The 22,512-nt window shown below is 45.6% G+C and overlaps 1 long non-coding RNA gene across 1 annotated transcript; it reads left to right on the forward strand.

Annotated features, from left to right (window-relative positions):
• The first annotated feature begins 12,128 nt into the window (after positions 1-12,128).
• On the forward strand, positions 12,129-16,287 carry LOC119177228 (uncharacterized). Its single transcript, XR_005110555.2, has 2 exons — positions 12,129-12,237; positions 12,789-16,287. It is a non-coding gene; the product is annotated as an uncharacterized LOC119177228 (long non-coding RNA).
• Positions 16,288-22,512: the final 6,225 nt, after the last annotated feature.

Below are 22,512 nucleotides of genomic sequence, written 5' to 3' on the forward strand. Positions count from 1 at the left end.
ATTGGCAACACTGTCTGGGTGACGTCATGTATGGCATGTCAACGGAAGGGACGCAGCTTATGACAACGCTACTTCGGCCGCTAGCGTTTACTGTGGTGGCCACAAGGTGACGGTGGAGCTGTCTGGCACGGGTATTGCATAGGGAAGCTTTCTTCCTTCCTGAGTGGTGTTTGGCCGTCTGGTTTTCACAGTTTTCATACTACACGCTGGCGGGACCAATATACCGCCTCTGGTTCGGGCCAAATAGTACGTCATACGCAGAAAGGGCACCCGGTCGGGTTTCAGTTTCGCACCTTTTTGCTTATTAAAATCATTTGCGAATTTCTTGAGTATTTCAGCTATTGGTCTCGTGACAAGAGTATCTCGGGAGCATAGAAATACCATTACCTTGACATGGTCAAAAAATCGCCGGAGTTGGCCTTCAAGTTCATGAAAGTTGTCATCAAATCTTCCTCGTACGACTTTTCAAGAATGGTTTTCAGAGATGAGATTTTAAAGGACTTAGGTGCCATGTACTGCCCTACACTTGCTCGATCAAAATGATTTTACTGAAAACGGGTCCCCGCCACACAGCTTGGAAGCAATTTTTGTGGAGAGCGGCGCGTGCCGTCTCGTTTGTTTCCTCCGCAAGGTTGCCCACGCCGAAGCATGCAGCGCCCCAAGTGGCATCGGCGCGCTTTGGGGAGCGGTTTTGGCGGCCGCTTTTCACACCTCTCCATTCTAGCCACCCTAACCACGGAGGCAATTAACGTGACTGTGTGGACCTCGGCCATGGTAGAAGGAAAAGCATGTTTTGAGTGCGCAGCACTTTAGGGGCCCGGTTTAGTGTCCCTAAATCTCATCAGGCGTAATCACGCTCACAATCAAGTTCACTATGCAGGCCTACACATAACAATTATCAAAACCAGGTTAAAAAACGAGAAAGGTCTAAAATATTCCCAAAATCCAAAATCACCCCAAATGTTCCAATTCCAATGGAGACCACGTAGCGTCGTATGCTGGTTGTCCGAAACATCAGGTGGCTACTCGACTAAAGCGACCGGACCTTTTGTTTGGAAGAGCTCCGAAAAAGGGATCGCCTTGTCCGAATCCTGAAACGGTGCATCCACTCCCTGTGGCTTCAAAATCACAGAAGAGTACATCACCGCTATCATATGCGATGGTAGACAAACGTGCTTCTGCTCTGAAAAATGATAGTACAACCAAAACGGACAGTAGAGGACGATCACCTAGTGTTCAAAGGCAGAGAAGCGACAAGAGGACACCAAAATGTCAGCGACTCAGCGTAACCATGAGTTTACACCTTTCACCTCAGTAAGGCCAAAAGCACAAGAACAATGTGCACCAAAAACAAGGGATATCGATATGGTTATGGTAATGCTTTTCCTGGCATTGAAGGCAATTCTGCCTCTATTTCCGCATGTCAATGACCTTCCAGCGGTGAGCGCCGTCCTTTCATTAGAGCCTCCAGAAGTATACAACAAAAAATTGTTGCGTAGCTCAATGGCTCTACAATTGGAAAACTGTTTCCGCAATGCTCCTGTGCATGCTTCAGTGGAATGCTAATGGTCTTAAGTCTAAAAGCGCGTACTTTAGGAAGCTCGTCGCTCAGTATAGCTTCCCCATTTTGTGTCTAAATAAAATCAACGTAGGCTCTGGCATTAAGATTTCAAATGATGTGACATATCCATCAAGAATGACTTCACACTGGAGCAGGCCACTGGTATGTGTACGGCGTGAAATACCCTATTTTTTTTTATACTCGTCCGACTCAGACGTGCCAGAATTTGTAGGGTTCAAAATAGAATTCTACAAACTTACCATCACAGTAATATGTGTTTATTTGCAACTATTGACACGCATCACCGAATCATTCCTGGTTCATTTATTGGGTAAAGTCCAGGGACCTGCCCTCATCTGTGGAGATTTGAATGCATTCAATACCACGTGAGATAGTACTCATACCAATTCCCGTGGAAGAACACTTGAAAAAGCAATTCATAGATGTGCTCACCGTGTACTTGATGTTGAATCAGTAACGGTATGAAAGGGTTATAATTATGCCAGCTGTCTAGATTTTGCTATAGCCTTCCCTGACATTGCACGAGATATGAACTGGTGTACAGACCTTGGAACACGAGGCAGCGACCATTATCCAGTTCTCATGCAAGACCCACTCATGCAAGTGCAAACGACAACATTAACCTTAAAACTAACTCACTGGAAACTACTTCGTGAACATATTGGACGTGACTTGGTGATAGTTAATAAACTGGATATGTTTATGTCCTGAGTTCAAAGCAGTTACTCCCGTGCCACAATGTCAACAGCCCTCCGAACAGGTCACTATATCGTAGATGCAGACTATGAGCGCCAACGAGAAATTAGAACACGAGCAGAACGTCGCTATCACCGCACTGGGAGGCTAGAAGATTACAGGGAGAGTTAGGCCACACGCTTCCAATCTAACCGACACGTGCAGAAGTTAGGTCGGAAAGAATGGCATGATTTCTGCAATTCATTGACTCCATTTGCTCCACTTCCTAAAATCTGGCAAGCAACGACTGCTTTGTGTCATCCAGTATCCCAGCGAAGCCCATTAGGAGCATTGGCCATATCTCTTGGATCATCCGAACGTGGTTGCTAATAAGTTTTGCACAATTCTGACTGGGACTCGGCATTTGGTTCACAACACTACTGCACTGCCTGATTCTGTAGAGAAGCAAATCGAAGATGCATACGCTTTATCACATGATCAACTGGATAACATGTATTCTCTACTAGAGTTGAACACTGCTACATATTAACCCGTGTAAGAACGGCAACAGATCCAAACAATGTGTCATCCAGTGTCCTGAAAAATGGAGGCCCCAACGGCATGCCAGTTCTTCTACGGATATATAACGACAAGTTGACGAAGGCGTACGCTCCAACGTGTTGGAAGGTCGCGAGGACCGTCCCACTGCTAAACCCCGGTAAATCACCGCTTTCGCTCGACTCATTTCGACCAGTCAGCCTCACTAGCTGTGTATATAAAGTCGTGGAAAAAATGATTGACAGAAGATTACAGTGGCGGATTGAAGCTAACAACTCTCTTCCACAACAGATGGCTGGCTTCAGACGACGGCAATGCACTATGGACTGCGTCTTTGACCTCGTTACATTTGTAGAACATGAAACGAGTTGTGGAAACATTGCCGTCACGGCGTTCATAGATATAAGAAATGCGTTCGACTTTGTCAGCCACCTATCTGTGCTGTATGGGCTTACCTCACTAGCAGTTTATGATCGGATCCTTCAACTGATCGCCAACTGCTGCGTAACGGGCAAATGTACATTCCTACCAATAATGGAGACAGCGATCGCTTACACGTGCACATGAGCAGAGGTGTACCCCAAGTTCGCCTCTTTTCAATGCTGCAATTACAAATCTTCTAGAAGTGCTGCTTAAAGCCTTGAACATATCAATGTATGCAGATTACATATGCATATGGACGTCTCACAAATCACAGAAGTGATCAAACATCGACTTCAGCAATGATTAAACGCAATAAGTGATTACGCCAAAGAGCGAGGCATGCGAATTTCTCACGCCAAATTGGTAGTTCTGCCGTTCACAAGAAAGACAGTGAAAAACTTGAAACTTTATGTGGATGGCCAGAAAATTGAAATCGCACGAAGGCATCACTTCTTGGTGTTACCTTAGACAGCCAACTCAGACGGAGTCAGCATATTGCCGATCTACAAAATCAAGAGAACTACACCAATAATGTTATACGTTGCATAGCCGGAACAAAATGGGGTGGTACATCAGCGTCTCTACTTCACGTTCATTGTGGATTTATCTGACAGATTGTATACTCTGCGCCAGTTCTAAACAATGTCTTATCTCTGAGACGGCTCTACGCGGACTTCAGCTAAGCACCAAGCTTACGCATAAATCGGAGGGGGGGGGGGGGGGGGTTCCACCGGCGACATCAAGTTCTCTGACACTGGAAGAAGCAAGAGAACCAAACTTTATAGCGATTCGATATATGGGGAACTGCCGGCACTTCTTTCATCTAGTCACGCAACACCCTTCACATCCGCTCATATCAAACATCATGAACCGTGCCGGAGCGCAAATCCACCACGTGTCCCAACAGTACATTTCCCGGCTTCCTGTGTAGACACATTGGCCACTGGACCCAAACTACCTGTCATGGCTACTTGAGCTATAAACTATTTAAACGTCAATAGAAGGACTTTGCAGCAAACATGAAGGCTACACTCACGTGTACTCTGATGGCTCCGTCACCGAAAAGACAGCGACATCAGCTTTTATAATTGCGAAATTGCTCGAAAAATATGCATGTCGGTTGGGCCATCTCTCCTCTTCAATAACGTTGGAGCTCGTAGCGGTTTTGCTAGCCATAAGCTTTATTAAACTGTCAGCGACACCAAGAAAATGGGTGGAAGTTACAGACTCTCTGGCTGCACTCGCATGTGTGGAAAATGCAACTTCAAGACACAGTGATGTGCCTATATTATACGCTATATTAAAAGAACTTTCAGAAGATACGAAGTCGAATCATCGAGTGAATTTGGATGGGCTCCCAGTCACTGCATGCGGAATCAGGGAAAATGAAATGGCAGGGGAGTTGGTGAAAAGCACTCATCATTCTACGCAAACTCGCCTCATTCCTGTATCTCAATATGATGTAAATAAAAATTTAAGAACAACAAAACTTCAATTACGCTTGTCTACCTGGTTCACAGACAAAACAAAGGAATTAATCCCATATGCTGTTTATCCTAATATTGAATGCCAACTAGAGCATCATCTCCCTAGGTATAACGGCCCTATCATTCATCGCCTACGACTCGGAACTCCTTACACAAAGCACTCAGTACTTCGTATTCAGCATGCAACATCGTCAGCATGTTCATGCGGCCACGACGACGAGGATATCTATCACCTCTTGGTCGAATGTCCGAAACACGACACACACCGAATGCGACTCGAACAGGAACTTCATATGCTAGATCCCGAGTGACCGTTTGCGTTGAATAAAATACTAGGCCCATGGCTATCCAAAATAAATGGGAAGCTAAAATAAATGGCAAAGTAATGAAGGTGTTGTAATGCTTTTTCGAAGAAACAAAGATTTGTGACCAGTATACTGAGCGGACTGTAGTTAAAAGTGAACGTGGAGGCTACGTGTTTGTTCTGCCCATAGGAGAACTTTAGCACCTACCTGTAGGACAGTATGTATGTATAAAAATGCTATTTAGTTTTTTTTCTATTTTATATTTGTAACAATCAAGTGGAAAGGGGTAGCGGTCGCCAAGTAACGGTGACAACTCCTTGGTTTATTTTCTATTTCTATAAAAATATAATTACCAGAAATAGCCTACAAGTAATTGTTATAAAAGTGAAATCGCTAAAAATGCTTCGGAAGCATTTGGCTGACACCTCGCACCGCGCAAGAAAGGGCGCCACCGCCTCGCCAAAGGCGCGATGGCTTCTTTCACCAGCACTTCGCCGGCACTTTGTCGCTACATCTCAAGGAAGAAACAACCTGACGGAAGTCGTTGCAGACGATGCTCGCACCAGTCACATACCTTTATCATCCATTCACGTCACATAATACTAAATTTGGTGTATGTGAAGCTAGCGAAACGACCGTGAACGCATTATGAGCGTGGCATGTAGTCATGTTCCTACATTACACGTATGTCATGATTATCATGTTTGTACCAGTCATATACCTTCGTCATCCACTCACGTCACGTAATACTAAATTTAGTGTATGTGAAGCTCGCAAAACGACCGCGAGCGCACCATAAACGTGGCGTGTTGTCATGACTTACATGACACGCAGGTCATGATTTCCTCGTGAAGGCCCGTCACTTATGTTCCCCATGCAGTCATGTCATACCATACCAGTTTTGAGATATGTCTGGGGGTTCCACCGGCAACATCAAGTTCTCTGACAGTGGAAGAAGCAAGAGAACCCAACTTTATAGCAATTTGAAATATTGCCACGTTCCATTTCTCAAGTTTTGTTATCGCCCCAAAACACTACACAATTCTCAGCGCAAAACGCGCGTGCAGTTTTCGAGTAGCTTCCGGACTTTAGTAGATCATTTCGATAAAATCACGCCCACTCTGCGAACTGTACAGATTATTCTGGAACCTACGCCACCGCCAGCCATAACGCTAGAACATTCGATGGAAAGAGTATGAATGCCGACGCACTTCACCGCTTGTCAGTAGTTGATCGACGGCCGACGCTCCTTTCACTGCTATCAGCTGCTACTGTAATCGTACTTTCCGTTTACCGGGCGCAGGTTCGCCCAAATAAACAGTCAAATTCCGACGCAAAGTCTCCTGTCTTCGGCCACATCACGACCCCGTGACATCTGGTGGAGGTGCTGCTTCTTTATGTTCCGGACGCCCCCTTCAAGCCGCGACCCTAGCCCAAGCGGCAAATAAGACACGGACGCTAACCCTGAACAGCGAACAAGCCGCAGGCAGAGGGGACGACAACCAGAGTACGGGCCCCTTCCTGAAGCAGCCAGGCAGACCCGGATCCGGACATCAGCTACTGCTACCATGACCGCCCCCGTGCAGCCTGCACCACTCCTGCTCCGGCAACCCAAAGAGCCGCCAACTTTCCACGGTTCGCCACTGGAAGACCCGGAAAGCTGGGTCAAAAGGTTCGACCGCGTCGCCACCTTCAATGACTGGACAGACGATGACAAGCTCCGGCATGTGTATTTCGTCTTAGAAGATGCTGCTTGGACCTGGTTCGAGAATCAAGAGCGCAGCCTTACAACGTGGGACGTCTTTCGCGCCAGGTTCCTCACTACTTTCGCAAGTGTGGTGCGGAAGGAGAAGGCCGCAGCTTTTCTCGAAACCTGCATGCAGATGCCAAACGAAAACGTGGCGCTATTCACGGAAGATATGATTAAACTTTTCCGCCACGCTGACTCCGACATGTCCGAGGAGAAGAAAGTCCGTCTGCTCGTGCGAGGAGTAAAGCAGGAACTCTTCGCCGGGCTGATGAGAAACCCGCCAAAGACGGTTGCCGAATTAATTTTAGAAGCATCTATAATAGAGAAGACGCTCGAGATGCGCACGCGGCAATATAACCGTAGCTTCTCGTCTACAAGCTACGCCGGCATTCAAGCGCTTGGAACCATTGACTTGCGTGAGACGGTCCGAGTGATCGTGCAAGAAGAGCTGGGAAAATTACTTCCTTCAGCGCAGCCTCACGTGGAATCCATCGCGTACGTCGTACGCCAGGAGATCCAGCGATCGCTGGGCATTTCTCAGCCTCAAGAGCTTCAGCTGCAAGCCATGAGCTATGCTGCTGCAGCCCGCTGCCACGCCCCTCCTCCACGTGCACGCCAAAACACTGCCCCATCGCCAGACGCCATCACCGCCACCACCGCCACCACCCCCACCGACGTCCTACCGTTCGCCAGCGGCCCGGCGCAGTGCGCCGAGGAAGACTGACGTCTGGCGAACCCCTGACCACCGCCCACTCTGCTACCACTGCGGCGAGGCCGGACACACATACCGCCGTTGCTAGTACCGAGAAATGGGACTGCGTGGCTTCGCCATCAATGCACCGCGTCCACAGCCAGAAGAACGGCCACGTGACATCGCCGACTACCTGACAGGAACTCGGTGGACACCACGAAGCCCTTCCCGTTCACCGTCGCCCCGCCGCCACACATCACTGCACCACTGGCAATACTCTGGCCCAACGCGGGGCCGGTCTTTTAGCCAGTATCCGGGAAACTAAGGGCAGCAACCGATGGAGGTGCGGTCGCTGTGCGACGAACTACCGAAGATCCTCCGACGACGACGACGCCGCGACGAAGCTTTCCGAACACAACGCCAACCAGGCAAAGCCAGACAAACCACCGCCGGACGACAGCGTACCACCCACAGACCAATGGCCTCTCCGAGCTGCTAAACAAGACGATCGCAGACATGCTGTCAATGTACGTCGATGTCGAACACAAGACGTGGGACGCCATTCTTCCGTACGTGGCATTGGCATACAACACGGCGGTGCAGGAGACGACGCAGATATGTCCATACAAATTGGTCTACGGAAGGAGCCCTGCAACGACGCTCGATGCCATGTTACCCAACGTCAACGACAAAAAAAAAACGTCGATGTGAGTAAGTACCTTCAACGCGCCGAAGAAGCCCGACAACTCGCGCGTCTCCGCATCAAGAATCAACAGACGAACGACAGCCGCCGTTACAATCTTCGACGACGCTTCGTGGAATACCAGCCCGGTGAACGTGTTTGGGTGTGGACGCCAATACGCCGACGTGGACTCAATGAAAAGCTTCTGCGACGGTACACGGACCGTACAGGGTGGTTCGACGTCTCGGCCCACTTGATTACGAAGTTGTCTCCGACGGCATCACGAACTCTCAACGACGCCGATCGCGACCTGAAGTCGTCCATGTCGCGCGCCCCAAGCCGTTTCATGAGCGTTAACAAACTCAGTTTTTTTTATTATTATTGTATCGTAATTTATTCATTGTACTTTCTTGCATTATTCCTGTACCTTCATCTTTAGTTCAAGCATCGGGACGATGCCCTTTTCAGAGAGGGGGCATTGCCACGTTCCATTTCTCAAGTTTTGTTACCGCCCCCAAACACTACACGATTCTCAGCGCGAAATGCACGTGCAGTTTTCGAGAAGCTTCCGGACTGTAGTAGATCATTTCGATAAGATCACGCCCACTCTGCGAACTGTACAGATTATTCTGGAACCTACGCCACCGCCAGCGATAACGCTAGAACATTCGATGGCAAGAGTATATATGCCGACGCACTTCACCGCTTGTCAGTAGTTGATCGACGGCCGACGCTCCGTTCGCCGCTATCAGCCCAAGACTGCTACTGTAATCAGACTTTCCGTTTAACGGGCACAGGTTCGCCCAAATAAACAGTTAAATTCCAACGCAAAGTCTCCTGTCTTCGGCCACGTCATGACGCCGTGACAATACGGAGACCTGGTGGCACTTCTTTCATCTAGTCACGCAACACCCTTCACAACCGCTCATATCAAACATTGTGAACCGTGTTGTGGATTCGAACCTACTTGCATGTTTGTCCTTTGGCGAGCCTGTTGCTGCTGCTTGTCTAGTGTGTCGCACAGGAATGGTGAATAAACTGGAGGAAAAAGGAAAGCTCGTGCCTAGGATTTGGTAAACAGAAAGGGCAACCTTGTAATCACGAAGTGCCGAGACTGACAGGAAACGTTGCTCCTGAAATATATTATTTGGATTCCTGTGGTTTCCACCTATTATGTTTAGGGCTTGCTTTTGTAGTCGTCGAAGTCATCAGCGTACATCAATGTTTTTGGAAGATCATTTTTGTACAGTAAAAAAAAAACGCCAGGCCTGCGCGGAAGGCGCAGCACAGTCACAGCGAAAGCTAGAAAGCTCGGCCTTTCAGAGCCTTTTCAAAACATTCATTGGGTAACCACTGCAAGCACACTTGCTTGGTACTCACTAGGGCATTAATACTAATAAGCTTTTCGGTAGTACGCCGGCATTCGCTATGCTACTTTTTTTTTGCATTCTTCTTATAGAAACATGGTATCCGCTTAACACTTGCAAGGAATGTCCTGCCAATTGTTTATGAAGTGACCAACGACGATCAGGAATTGTGGCTGAAGTGGGTATATGCCACAGTTAATAGGGGAACGAGAACAAGCTTTTGTATTGGGTGTGAGTATTGGACGACCCATTCGTTACGCTGTTCGCATTGTGCGACGACTTATTGTTCTATCGCTATTTTAAAACCCTTTATAAATCGTATCAACGCGATTGCTTTCCCGAAATCACGCCTGCCTAAGGCAAGTTTGCCAACAAGTCACAAGCACCAGCGTAGCTCAGTGGCAGATTACTGGGCTGACACCCAGCGGGCCCGAGTTCGAGCTCCACTATGTGTTTGATGCTAGGTTTGCCAACAAGTCACTAGCACTGGCGTAATTCAGTGGTTTACAAATTGGCTGACACGCAGGGGACCCGGGTTGTGCGCCCCACTGTGTATTTAGTGCTAGGTTGTTGTTTTTTTCTAATTTCGCGCGATGTGGTTACGGACACCGGTGGTGGCGGCGGCGGACAACTGCGTGTGACCCGAGTTGTGATCTTATAACAGACTTTGCTGTAAAATTACCGGGTCTGATACGCATCCCTAAGGCACTCTATACTCATTGTGCTGTGTGCCGATTTGTTGTTTTTAATCACTACTTCGCTTTCTCAAGGACAAGTAGCTCGAGAAGAACTTTAGTGAACTCTCGCTGAAGCCATAACTTCCAAGCTTCTGTAGCAGTATGTCTTGGGGAACAGTATCGAATGCCTTTTCAATATCTAGAAAGACTGCTACTGCAATATTCCCCTTGTCCCGCCACGGTGGTCTAGTGGCTAAGGTACGTGGCTGCTGACCCGCAGGTCGCGGGTTTGAATCCCGGCTGCGGCGGCTGCATTTTCGATGGAGGCGGCAGTGTTGTAGGCCCGTGTTCTCAGATTTGGGTACACGTTAAAAAACCCCAGGTGGTCGAAATTTACGAAGCCCTCCATTATGGCGTCTCTCATAATCGTATGGTGGTTTTGGGACGTTAAACCCCACATATCAATCAAGCAATCAATCAATATTACCGTTGTGAATTGTGGTGTTTATAATGCGCGAAAGCATTAGAATAGCTGATGTTGTAGAACTTGCAAGAACAAATCGATGTCACTGTGGATATATGATGTCATTATCAATTAAAAGGCGTTTTAATTGATAGACAATCTGCTTTTCGGAAAGTGTGTTAACACAACTTCGGAGATTGGTCTGTAGTTTTCAGGATTATTTGAGTCCTTAGATCTGTATACAGGAACTACCTTGGCAATTTTTGATTTATATGGATATATATTACAGGTGAATGCATGTTTAAAAATGTGACATAGCGGAGCACAAAGAAGGTTAATGTTATCTTTGATAACTTTAGCTGGTATTCCGTCAACTTTAGTCACTTTTTTGTGGCATATTAGCCACGAAGATTTGATCTCATCTGCGGTAGTTTCCGTAAGGTTGAAATCGTTTCCAGTCGGCCTGGGGAGAGAGGGAGCAGATATCGACGAGTGATACCGACCAGCAAGGTTAGCACCAATGCTAGTAAAATATGGATGGAAATTGTCAGCAACAAGAAGGCGTTTTTTTTTTGCGTAAGCCTGTAACATGTGTGATTACTTTTTTGCATTGCTCCCTTCCCGACCAACGATATTGGTATAATACTCCCTTTTCAATTTCCGTTTTAATGCAACCGACTTATTTCTGTAGAACTTGAAACTTTCCCGGTAATACGTGTTGCTCCTGTTGTTTTTCCACTTCTTGTAGTACGAGTCCTTTAATTTCAATATTTTTAACAGGCTGTTGGTTATTCACGAACAGACAGCGTGATCGTAGTTGTGACGCGTACGTTAACGTGTTGACTCCCTAATCAGTCTGTTCATCAATTGCAGAAAGTTCTCACACTCAATTTCCATGTAATTATCATATACGCCCTCCAAGTCCACATCCTGGATCAATCAACTCAGCAGAACAAGATCTGCATACGTAGAACACTGTTATCGTAACGTGTTGACCTTTGTCGGGTATTTATAAGGAATAAGCATAAATGTCGGGTTATGATCAGTAATGCTCACATCATACACCCCAGCACTTACTTCCCATTCGGCGTGACATAACATATGATGCTATGTTAGGGTTCCATATCGTAATTGCTTGGTAGATTGACACTAACAGAGACCGAAGAAATAACAGACAAGGACAAGTGCGTTCGTGCCACTGGTATGTTAATAAACAGAAGTATAAATAAGTATGCAGTTTTTGAGTGCACCTTCCATTCAATAAGATTCCCCTTGTTCTCGTGAGTTCTTTCTTCATTCTGTTTTTCTAGTGTGGCACCAATGAGCAAACCTTAAGATTCTGTAACGTGCACTAAGCAAAAAGTGATATAATGATGCTTTGTTTACATAGCGATTCTGTGGTATTGTGCTGTCAACGAATATAAACGTTCAGTGCTCGATGTTATTTCTCTCTGTATACTCCAGCCACACACTTGTTAACCTTTGTTCCCCATTGCCTGGATCATCTGGCCTTTCCTCGCGCGGCCGTCCGGATGAGTGTGTGTCGGGCCCAGCAACATCCAGCCAAGAAAAATAAAGTAAAAACACGCGTTTTTTTTCTCTTGTTTATCTGTTTACCATGTTCGGTTGTTTTAATTTTTTAGCTGATGACAGTGGGTCTTCTTTTTTAGCACTTAAATATTTAGAGAATCCTTGCACCAGCAAGTTGGACATGAAGACATTACATGTTCCACGTATGATAGCTCGAATTTATGAAGAGAAGTCCGAGCAAACAGTGAATCAAAATATATTTGCCAACAATTACCATTTAATGCCATCATTCATATAAGATGTCATATCATATCGTGATTATGAATGCTTGTTTTGACAACCACCACTGTCTGTATTTAGCTGAGGAGTAAAATTCTCATAGGTACTTGAACCAATCACGAATTAGGAATTACGTTTGTCAAAGACGTTTATTATATGCATTATTAAAATGGAGCGATGATATTTAGTCTTCATCTGTCGCCAATGAAATCTTCTTTCCAAAGTAGATGGCACTTGCCTATAGATAGGACGCAGCGCTCGTCCTGTGTACCTACGCTGACCCAGAGATAAATTATATTGTATGCATCTTTCTTTACAGCTTCCACAACACGTCACCGAGACCCAAAAAGAAAGGTCTCCTCACCAGAGACCGCAGCTGTCATCAAGCGGCTAAAGAATGATGCGCAAAGGTATCGGAAGTCAGCTACAATAAAAATCCGGCGAAAAATTGCTATATAGAAAACACTCGAGAAGTTAAAGCATCATATCCCTGAGCTGTGCAAACTCTTGGCTAGCCAAGTGGCACTCCATTGTCGGAAGAGGAAGGGAAGGAGGTGGTCTCGAGAGTTGAAAAAATTCGTCTTGAATATGTATTTTCATGAGCCAAGCTCCTACCCCAATTCTCGGAAGGGCTGGCTTTGCCATCACCAAGGTCGCTTCAAAGCTGGCTGTCTGAAATTTCAATGACTCTCGGAATTATTTCTAGTGTATTGGGCATTCTTAAGCATGTAGCAAGACATTGGCTACTAGAAGATCGGACGTGCTTAATTACATTTGATGAATTGTCAGTGAGACCAAATTTACAGTCTGACATTAAACATGATGTAGTCATTTGATTTTCAGATGATGGCTCAGAGACGACAACAGTGGTGGCAAACGTAGCGTTTGTAGCACTCCTGGAATCTCGCAATTGTGGGTGATGCCTGTGGTGTTCGCTGTTGCCAAAATTGCTCTGCGTGGAAAATCAAGACACTGATACTGGCCTTGATAGTGCAGCTTGCAGAATGGGAGCTGTATGCCAAAGCCGCGGTGTGCGATCAGGGGTCAAGTAACAATAAATTATTTAATGAATTGGCAGCCACACTGGAAAATCCGTATTTTGAAGTGAACGGGAAAAACGTTTCTTGCTTCTTCGATACTTCACACCTATTGAGGTGCACAAGAAGTAACTTTCAAGCCCCTCACAAGCTTTTCATTGCCACAGAAATAGTAGACTCGACCTACAATTGTGAACAATAAAAGTGCTCTCACCCACTTGAAGTGAAATTGCCGAGAATTTCAACATTTATTTATATCTGCTTGAGGCACATGAAGGTCAAGTTCGTGGCGCATGTCTTGAGCGAGTCTTTGCCAATAGCAATGTCCGTCAATATTGCTCTTGGTAAGCTACCTGCAACCGTCAAATCTACTGCAGATTTTATAGAACAGATGGACAAGCTATTTGACTGCCTCAAATGCAAAATTGCCACCACCTGTTTTCCCGGTAAAATGAATTATGCTCTTAGTGCCACCTCCGAGCACCTGGCTTTTTTACGAGAGGCAATCCAACGAATATCGGGTTGGAGATTTGACAACCCTAGGCAGCCGCACACTATTCGTGGCTGGCTATAGTCACCATACAGGCTGTCCTTACGCTGGGTAAAGACCTCCATAAAATTTTAACTTCACTTGCCTCCTGACTCGTCGCCTCCAGCAAGACTCGCTGGAGAATATATTCGGCACTTTGAGGCAGAAGCATGGCTGCGATGAGCATTCAAACGTGTTTCAATTTATCGCTGCGTTGAAACACGTTTTCGTTGGGAAACTGTCAAACCTGTCATAGCGCGAGAATTGCGAAATTGTAGATTCGTACCTACTTGCACGTCTCTCCTTAGGCGAGCCTCGAGCTGAACAGGCTGTGATAACAGAAACGTTTTTCCCAAGCGAGACCTCAGGTGACGACCTCCTTGACATCACGGAAAAGAATGCTTTGTACTTCTTTGTCGGCGGCATCACGCAGCCATTCCTTAAAAACAGGTCAGCGGATTGTATATGGGAGCCATTCAGGAGTGGTGATCGGGCATTCTCAGGTTCCCATCAAACTTTAGCCATGCTAGTGTCTCGTAGTAAGGAAGGCGGACTTTTTGCTAGTTCGACACTGCCTTCTGTTGTTTTTTCGAGGTAGTGAAGGACATGGAGAAATGTTTTGTAGAACACATAGGTGTGGTCGCACATTTGTGCTGCATTAGTATACTGTGCTGAAAGATAGGCTAAACAGTGGTCTTCCCAAAGAAATATTTTGCTCTGAAAACTGTCGCTTGTACCTGCTGCGGCAATTTCGCAATGCACGGCTCATGCTGCAGGCCCTCAAAAAACGGCGTGACAGAAAGTCCGCTGCAAAAAGAAAGCTCCAGAAGCTTCAAAGTTATACAAAATTGTCTTACTAAGAACCTATTTCCGAAAGTGCAGTGGGCATTAAATGAATGCGCATTTCTTTGGGCATTCTCTTGAATAGGCTATTTTTACAAGACACTTTAGCGCATTCTTATGTCTGCGCAAACAGCGTACAAGGTATTGTCTTTTTGCAGAAATTCACAGCTCACACTGTTGTGCCATAATTCACTGCTGCGATACGCGAATTTTGAGATCTTGTCCTTGATGATGTGATGTTGCACAAGCACTAATACTAGTCAGCATTCTTGCCACGAACATTTTCATTTGAATGTCAAATTAGGAAGGAGCTCGTTCTAGAAAAGCCAAAAATATTTTGCTAAGTCAAGAAAATATGCCGTGCCAAAAGCAAGTGCACCAGAAAAGCTTGGGGCTTCCGCCGGTTTGTTAAGGCATCTTCAAAAGTCAAATACAAACTAACTCCAGTCTTATACAAAATTAATTGCAGAGCTCAGGTTTGTCCTACGCATCCAACATGATGCACGAAGCTGAGCTTATAAGCTCTATTAAAGAAAATACTTGATATTATTAAGGGATATTTCAGGAGTGTCATAAAAACCAGTCAGAAACACTAGCTCTCAGCTATCTACCCAGGCTGATTCATTATATGCAGTTGATCTGAATTACTTTTGTTAACGTTTTTCCACACCCAGAAGGTGTCCGTTCTCTGATACCTTTGCACATCAATGTGTCCTGGTCCAATTTCCGCAAGTGATTAACCATCTGCACTTGCCTATATTGAATTTACTCTTTTTCTGTCTGCTAGGTGACATTTGATGTTTGATGTAGGATTGTGATACTCATGCCTAACTGTAATAAAAATATGTGCATAACAAATTACGATGAATAACTACAGTATTTCTAGTGTAAAAATCTGTACTGATACCTTTTTAGCAATGCTACAGCTTTGAACGAGGGTTTACGCGATGTGTAGAAAAATAAAGCCACATGTTAAAATGTAAATAAAATTTGCTTTGTCAGTAACGGTACAAGGAAAAGCTGAGTTACATAGTCAATTCGCTTGCTATAGAAGGTTATTTTGTCTAGCAAGTTTGATAGAAAACACAAAAAGAAACTGGTAGTGTTGGGATCAGTCTGTTGGTCTTTTGCACTGCATGATAAGTGCATTGTTCACGAATGTGAACATGTTCTTATGAACCATCCTTTCTGGAGAATTGTGTAATGTACAGCCAGTGAACGTGATGACCCTTGTAGCGATATTCTACACACAATGAACCGTGTGAATACTTCTCTTACAGTTCATGTTACCAATGCAGAATGGGAACATTTGTATTTACTGCATGAGATAAACATCTATGGGCTATTGTTGCGTGTAGTTTTATCGTTTGAAATACGTTGCTAATAAAATGAGTGAATTAACCACTCTTTCCAACTACTCCTTCCTTGCCCACACAAAACTGTCACGCTTGAAAGCTTGCTGCCTCGCGCGCATTAAACTGAAAATAATTTCCAAACAAATGTGTCGTCGACGTGCTGAAAGTGTGGAAAAATAGTGACCTAAAGTAGGCAAAACAAAATATGCAGCAGTAACACAACCTGAAAAACAAAAAGCAAGCGGTGCTGTTTTCTGCTTGCGGCTGACACAACAGTCGCGTGCTCGTCGAGCGCATAGCAGGCGACAAGCAGCTCTGCGTTTTCTCCTCTCTCATGAACAAAAGCGTAGCCATAGCAGCAAAGCAATTTTTCATTGCTTTTTCGTTTCACAGTTTGCCTACCAAACACAAGGGGACAAATTGGCACTAATGATGCAATTGTCGCTTACCTGGGGGGGTATACCGGTATACTAGCTGACCTAACAATGGCTAAGCATAGTCACGCGGCTCAGCCGTCGAAAACGTAGAGTGGGGCAACGCTGGCTGTTGGCAACTAACTACGTGAATAATGTAAGTGCGAAATACAAACCAAGCTTCATTTAACGAAGTAATGACCACGCTCAATTTTTTTCAATAAATTGGGAAGTTCGTAAAATTGGGAAAAATATTTTCGGGCCCCTCAATATTTCAAATTTTAACGCAGCAACATCCAGAAGTCACCGTGGCATTGTATGTAGCCCATGCCTGTGCGTTTGAGTATTAAGTCAACGACAGCGGGACGGACATGGGCCAGACATGGGCCCTCTCATGTCCGGGTGATTCGAGTGAAGATGTGAAGCTACGACAGGCTGTCGTAATGAAAAAAAATAAGGAGACAGAACAATAATTGGTGCAAGCTGCTTCGTCGACGTGACCCAATATGGCACCATAAATAGTTCTGCAGCAGTGTCAATCAACCACAGGGGTTTGACTATTAACGCTGTTTAGGTAGGATGATCGTCGTCGTGTGCGGCTGAGCACATGGCCACTGTGTTGGCCCTTCTGGATGACAAACATGAACATATATTCACCGACTCCAGAGCCTTCGGCGTTGGCACCGTGTGTAAGAAAGCCTATCGCATACTGGAAGGCAAAAGCATCACCACCCACACTCTCACTTGGTTCTCCGATCACAAGGAATCCATGAGAAGGGCCCCACAAACCTGAACGGCCTGCCCACTCTAAGGCGCGAGGTCTCGCTTTCCGCTACTATCTACGTACGAAGGCAAGCCTACCAAAACTTGATTAACGCAGGATAGTACCCAGAATAAAATTCATCTACAAACTTTACCACGGTGACTTCAATTTATCGCGGGAATGCTATCTTAAGCAATCTTCAAAACTTTCAGTAAGCACAAATCATGAGAAAATTTTCCGGCAGCCACTCAGCCCAAATAATGCCCACAAGTTCGCTCTCTTTCTTCGCGCTATTTTTCACTGGAATGCGTTACCTGCAGAGGCAGTAAATGCTGTCTCGACAGATTCATTCATGGAACATATTGAAAGCTTACATTTTTTTTATAAAAGCGATGTATACTGAAAATAGCTTGATTTTTGTATGATTTAAGTGAGTTGTGTTCATTGGAAAAGTTTTTTGTGAAATTTTGTTGTCTGTTATGAATTATGTACTAAACATTATTATTACTTTTGAGTTGTGTACTTATGTTTTGTATAATACTTCAATTATACCAAGAAAGATATTGAGTGTATAAGGACACAATGCTTGTTTGTATTTTTGTATTTCACTCTTGAATGGGCCCTAGGAGGGCCTGCAGTAGCTGTAAATAAAATTAAAATAAATATAGAGAACTCTCCCTTCCGGCGCGCAGTTGTGGAGAACAGAGATCATCAGAATTACACAGCATTTAACTCGGCTGCAGGAACTTTAGAACTTTCCCCTTCCTAAGAAAAAGTTGAATCGAGCGCAGCCATTGGCTCTCAGACTATTTCAGACGGGTTCCTATCCAAGCACGGTTTTATTGCATTAAAGGTATTCTGGAACCTATCCTAATAGTTACTGCATGCACTGCAATGAATTCGCTAGCCTAGACCACAAGCTCTGGCGGTGACCCTCGTTAGGGGCCATGGACCAATCTAAGGAAGACAAGTGGCCATTCATCATCAAGAACCCCGATGTCGGGGCTCAACTGCACAGAGGGCCCAATAAGCCCACGACGTGGTATGGTCGGGCTTCGCCTGACATGACGTGGAAGTGGCCTGCTGCGCGTTGAGTCGTGCACCTCAGGACTTAAGATAAAAATTCGCATCCGTCCATCCAACTGAATCCAGGGATTGTGCGAGCAAGCTGAGCAAAAAAGGTAATGAGGGCTTGATTAGTGCTCTATGTCGCATAAACCATGAAATCACAAAAGTAGCTATAGGGTGTTCCTGTAGTATAATTTACAGGGGCGATAAAACACCGCTGCCCTTAGCGTCATCGGTTACGTAAGAGCGCTACCTGTGGTTGATGACTACATTGTATTATATGGTTACTGGCTGGGGAAAAGGAATTTATTCGTCAGATCGAAAAATTCCTCCTGAAATCGGGTTTCGTCAGATCAATTTTTATGTGTATGTACAACTTCTATTAGAAAATGAAGTGTTTACAATAAAGTGGGATAATTTCATAATTTCAAATAAAGTGGGATAATAACATTGCAGTTTCAGGACGTTGAAAATCAAGCAGCTTAATTTTAATTCATAATATTATTATCTGGGGATTTATGTCCTGAAACCACGATATGATATAAGAGAAGCCATAGGGGAGGGATCCGGAAATTTCGACCACCTGCTGTTCTTTAACGTGCACTGACACCGCACAGTACACGGGCCTCTACCACTCCGCCTCCACCTAAATACGACCTCCGCGGCCGGAATCGAACCCGCGACCTTTAGGTCAGCAGCCGAACACCTTAGTCACTGATCCACCTTGGTGGACTAACCTCATTTTGTTCCAAACTGGGAAAACACGCATAAATTAATGACATAGCTAATGCACACTATAATATGAAAAGAAGTTACGATAGCCCGAAGCTATTCTATTCATTTGTATTCCATGTTTGCCATTTACCCTGCCCGATTAAATAAAAAGGGAAAAATTACACCACCTGCCACTAAAGAGAATTATGTGGGGATGTGAAGCACTGCTGGTGTTCACTCGCGTTCCCATTTGTTGTTTCTATTTGTGTGTTTCTGTGTAAGTTTAATTTGCATGTGGAGTTGTGTATTTGTTGTGTACCGCTTATTACCCCCCCCCCACACACACACACGCCTCTTATTTATGTGTTTTGCCAAGTGTAAGCCACAAAGAGAACACTCCGACACGCCGCAATTTCTGCGAAACGAGCTCCTCAACACTCTCGCTTTAGAATATGTTCGTGCCACAGCTATCCCTTGTCTGTCACGCATTGGTTATGCCATACCGGGAAGATCACATAAAAAAGAAGGAAAAGGACGATTCAGTGTAACGTTCTCCTTTCACTATTTCTCAACCTAGAGGGGGCCCGGTGGCACGTTGAAAATGGATCACCTTAACTTGCTTCGTTTCTTCGTAACGCCGCTCATCATGTTTTCCTGGCAGCCTTTCCCGGTTCGGATCGAGAAGCAGCCAGACGGCGTTGTACCTGATGCTGGCGTTCCATACCCCACACCTGCAGACACACTGAACAAACAGTGACTACAGTTTCAACCAGGAGGGGTCATGATGACTGCATACCTGCTCAAACAGTCTGCGCAGAATCGCCGGTGAGGCAGGATCATTTTGGTCGCACTGCCAGCGCATGGATCGGACTTACGACGTACTATCCGCAACCAGCACTTTACCCACCCCACTGGAAAAGTCTATAAAGCCTGGTGAAACCATCGCTGCAATCAGTGGGCCCGGCGAACCGTTGAAAATGAATCGTCCTAACTTGCTTCGTCTCTTCGTAACGCACGTAACGCTTCAGCATTGGCTCTAAGCTAAACGTACTATATAGCTCTCGTGCATTGTTACTTCTGCCGAGCCCACAGCTATATCGTTTGTAATAATATATCGCTGTACATGCATGCTAATGAGAGTGCTTTTGTTAGCCGGTGATGTCGAAACTAATCCCGGCTCCGCTACTTAGGCTTCGAGTGACTTACTTGAAATATTCAGAGTGTACAGAGTGGGCAGTCAACTATGATCGAACAATTAGCTTCCATTAAAAAACGGTCTCTGAAAACAAAAAAGTTCAATGACATCAATGATAGGCTCGACAAGACTGAATGCGACCTTATCTCAATTCAAAGGTTTTTGGACGTTAAACCTCACAAATTAATCATAAAGTCAATTCAAAGTGTAGTGGTGAATTCACAAGGCAATGGCCAGTGGAACGATCTCTTAGTGCGAAGTGCGAGCGGTGTCCACGAGCTGTCGACGCTGGGCTGTTCGAACATTGCTGTCCGTACAGGCTGCTTGCCTACTACCTGGCGTCGTTATCAAACTTCATTGCAAAAGTATCAATCTGCAGCTTTAAAATATAGGAGCAGTCACGACCAACTGCAGTTCTCAGGTGTCTCAGCTGACTGCTTGCGTTGGATATATGAAATGTAGATCTCGAGGATGCAACCTAGTATTCTATGTAGCCTCGCAGACAGACAAACCGAGACATGGCGTGATTCAGAGGAATTGGTCAACCAGCATTGCGAAAAAAAAAATGTTCATATCACTATTCAAACACGCAACATCGAAAAAGCTCACAGGCTTGGCGCTTTTAAACATGGAAAGAATCGACCAATCATTGTCAAGTTTGCCCATTTCAAGGACAAAAACCACACTCTCTCTAGGGGCGGCAAGCTGAAAGGCTCATTCTATGGTATAAGTAAAAATTTTCCTCCGCACACACGCTTGGCCGTAGACGCTTGGCTGAATTTGGCAAGACTAGAAACAAAACCTACGTATTTTATCATCCTACTCAGACTGTTGTCAAGCACAAACGTTAGCAATTACCCAAGAAAGTCGGCAACCTATGTTAAGCGTCCTAAACATGATGCATCGCCCCGCCGTGGTGGTCTAGTGGCTAAGGTACTCGGCTGCTGACCCGCAGGTCGCGGGTTCGATTCCCGGCTGCGGCGGCTGCATTTCTGATGGAGGCGGAAATGTTGTAGGCCCGTGTACTCAGATTTTGGTGCACGTTAAAGAACCCCAGGTGGTCAAAATTTCCGGAGCCCTCCACTACGGCGTCCCTCATAATCAAATGGTGGTTTTGGGATGTTAAACCCCCCAAATCAATCAGTCAATAAACATGATGCATCAATTCTTTACAGTAATATTCATAGCCTCATACCAAAACGTGACGCCATAAGCAGCCTCGTTTCATCCACTTCGAGTAAAGTCGTACCAATTACCGAAACTTGGCTCAATTTTAGTCTCAGATGCTGAGCCCTTCCCTAACCTGCCTGAGTTCGATATTTTTCGCAAAGACAGAGACGTCACTCGCAGTGGCGGTGTGCTAATAGCAACTAATTTTAAATTGCAATGTTCCCTTGTAAGCGTGCAAACACCTTTAGAAATGTTGTGGGTCCACAGTGACGCAACCACGCCACGCGTGCTCTATAGCGTCTGTTACCGTTCACCCAGTTCTGAAAGTCAGTAGGACCGCGGTAAAAAGTGATTGCGCGAGAGTTGCTGGTTTGCTTTTATTTAATTTATGCGATAAAGCTTGAGGAGACATATCAGCCGGTGCGCTGCATTTGCTCCAGCTCGCAGCATTACTTTGACGGCACTCAGTCGAAGTGGACGACCGGATTAGCCCTGACCGCACAGACACTGCGGCACCCGCATGGAATCCCGCGAAGTGCTGCAGTGCCCGAGACTACCGAACGTTTCGTCGAGTTCCTGTTAACCTCTAGGACAGAGGAACTAACCTCCATGTGGAAGACGAAGGGATATACAGATGAAAACGTAGTTGTTACGCCCCCCCCCCCCCCCAAACCCTCATGGCACTCTTGGCCTTCGCATGAATGAGCTTCTGAGACCCGTTACATCGGTTACGCTGCGGCCCAGCCACTGGCTGTTCGCGCACTTACAAGGCACCGCCGTGTCTGACAATGTGCGTTGAGAAACCGTGGGATAATTGGCAACCTTTCGTCGCTGTTCAGCTTGCTTCGGATAGCTCTCTAAAGCAGGCGGGCTTACGACACGTGAAAACGTAGCCTACGTCGCGGGGAACGAGCGCCCGGTCGGACCTTTGGTGTGTTTTGTCATCTTGGCATGTC

This window comes from Rhipicephalus microplus, chromosome X (genome assembly GCF_043290135.1).
Source record: "Rhipicephalus microplus isolate Deutch F79 chromosome X, USDA_Rmic, whole genome shotgun sequence".
NCBI classification, from domain to species: Eukaryota; Metazoa; Arthropoda; class Arachnida; order Ixodida; family Ixodidae; genus Rhipicephalus; species Rhipicephalus microplus.